Below are 2,884 nucleotides of genomic sequence, written 5' to 3' on the forward strand. Positions count from 1 at the left end.
CCTTTCCTCCCGTCTTAGCTCCACCCCCCTTAGGATACGAGGGAAGGATGCAAGGAAAGGAAATGAGGATGGAGGAATCAAAGAATGAACATTGGAATATTTTTGACCACTCAAGTGTCACTTAAAAGCATCATCAGCTGTGCTAAAGGGATCTGCCCTTATGTTGTTAAAATTCGTTATTTAAGGCATTCATAATAAATATGAATAAAGCAAGATGCCCTGATGAAATATATGACATGTATGGTTTATTTAAACTGCAAAGGTGAAATATAAATGTAAATTATTCCTACAGATGAGAAGGGGGGAGGGTAATTTATATGCATGTCAGTTTTTCGCAGAAAAAAGACTTCAGCATAGGTATCCTTGCTCATGACTCCTCAGGAAGCCTCCTCACTCCTCGATCCTCACCTCCTCGCGGTGCAATTAGAGAATTGAGATGTCCTGCAAGATAGCGGAGCTCGATTGGTTTCCGGGTCATAGGATGGAGGACGGAGGAGTGAGGAAACGAGGAGGGACATTGAGAAGCAACCCTTGTTTCCCCTCATTATTCCTTAAATAATTAGCCTTGTGTTTCTGTTGGTGTTGGTTGGGTCTCTCGCATGTCTTATTCCCTAGCTGTTAGCTGGTGTTCAGTTTCTTGATGCTTTGTGTTTTCAAATCTTGTTTTTTGTTTGTTTGTTTTGACTTGTTTATTAAACATTTTATTCATGTTTATTCACATTCGTGTATAAAATATTTTTACCTATTTGAAGGAAATAAATTACTCTTAAAATGCATATAATTAATACATAGTTGAAAATGTTTTGATTTTTAGTGTATTACAGGATGTATAACTGTATGTACATTCTTGTGTGTGTGATATATTAAAGGGGACATCGGATGCCCATTTTGCACAAGTTGGTACAGTATGATTCCTTAGGGTCTTCATGAAAAGTCTATAACATACTTGTTAATTTCTGAATGGTAGGGTAAAACAACACCTTTTACCTTGTCAAAAATAGATCTGTTCAGTGACCCGTTTCAGTACATGTCCCTTTAAATGCTAATGAGCTACTGCTCACCCCGCCCCTATCTTTCATTAAAGTCACCATTCTTATTCATGCAGTTATAACTACTCAAAAATTATTTAAAATACATTTGTAAATGACTTAGTCATTAACAAACCCCTTTATAAACCCTCTACAAAGGCAACCTTAATGTAGTGTAGTGGACGTGACAAAGTGACCGCTGCTGAACTTTGTGTCAGTATGTCATAAATAGAATGAGGTAGCAGTTTAATGTCGGGGATTTGTCGTGTCGCACCACATCCAGTGTAGACAGCATCACAGTGCACTACAGTATTTTGTTGCGCCGCACCTCTCGCGTCCGGTGTAGGCACGGTGTGAGACTATTAACTTTAGCCGCATTCGTTGTGGAACTGGCTAACTAGCACATTATTAGGAAAGGCAATTTGCAAAGATTCATAAACTTATACTCACTTCTTCTGTTGGTGAAGCTACCATCCATCCTTCAGGAACAACTTTTTAGCACAACCTCCTTTGTACTGACCCTCGTTTACAAAATAAGTCTGGTGTAAAATGATATACGCAAACAAACGCTTTTAGGTAGATCGGGCTTTTTCTTAGCGTCTGTTTCCATAGTGACTCGTCGATTCGTCACTCTGTTGAGAATGTCTTGAGTCTTAACCAGGAACATACTCTGAGTTGAATGAACTTACTCCCGGACGTGTTTTTGGAACCACATACCTCGAGTAGGCAAGGTTTGGGGTTAATCAACCAAAATTTCAGGGTTTAGCTGACGGTAAGTTAACCGTGCTTTCTGGAATACACCCCTGACATGAAGCCTGAAGATCATGCTTGGCCATAATTTGAGAATGATCCAAAGAGAATCTTGAGCTGGGAGGAAAAACATCAAACTGCCTGTATAACAGTCACATAAACAATGTTACTTATTTGATTTGTGACCTAGAAGTAAAGCACAATATTAAATATGTCTTAATTTGACATCTTAATTTGTGTTTTTTTTTTTGAAAAGCAATGACTCAAACCCTTTATACTCAACCTCCAGATGAACAGCTGCTTGCAATCATTATTAAATTGGTGCGATTGGTATTAAGGGAGACGTGTGACCAAACACCTAGAAATGTATCAGTTGTCAAGCCGTGCAAATGCTCACAATGATCTGGAATCAGGTCAGCACATAATATCAGCACACATTCACAACACAAAGGGCAGAAGACTTCTGTAGAACAGCTGGAAAAAGAGTAATTGTAAAATTATTGCAAATTTCTGGACCTTTATAAGGAAACAGCCAAGTGAACAAAAACTACATACATGTTATAATATATCAATGAAATGTCCACCGTTTTTTTTTTTTTTACATGATTCCCAATCAAATATTATTTATATTCACGATTTCTAATATTTGTACAGGCTTTACATTTTTATTTTTAAATGTAGCAATTAGCAATTCATTTAATTTTATCTTTGAAACAGATTTGTTACGTGACAGCATTAATTAAAGTTTCAAGGGTCAAGATCATGTTATCTGCATCTCCTGTGCTCCATCAAGCCACTCCCATAATAGCTGTCACCACTCAAATTAATGCACGACTCAGATTAATTGTACAGCATGTGTGTAAGACTCTAATACAATTATAAAGTAATTATTTCATCACTAATAAATCTTTCAATGAGTAAAACTGGCTGTGTCTATAGTATTATAGACAACACAACATTATTATATTATTTTCAAATTAATTTTTAAATTATTATTATTTTAAATGATTGTCCCTGGACCAATAGGGTACTCTTGTAATAAAGTAGCAGTGGTTGGGACAGATTTTACGTGTCAATTCTGCTTAAAAAGATGGTCCTGTTTACAT

The sequence above is a fragment of the Sinocyclocheilus anshuiensis genome, unplaced genomic scaffold (genome assembly GCF_001515605.1).
Source record: "Sinocyclocheilus anshuiensis isolate Anshui unplaced genomic scaffold, SAMN03320099.WGS_v1.1 scaffold379, whole genome shotgun sequence".
NCBI lineage: Eukaryota > Metazoa > Chordata > Actinopteri > Cypriniformes > Cyprinidae > Sinocyclocheilus > Sinocyclocheilus anshuiensis.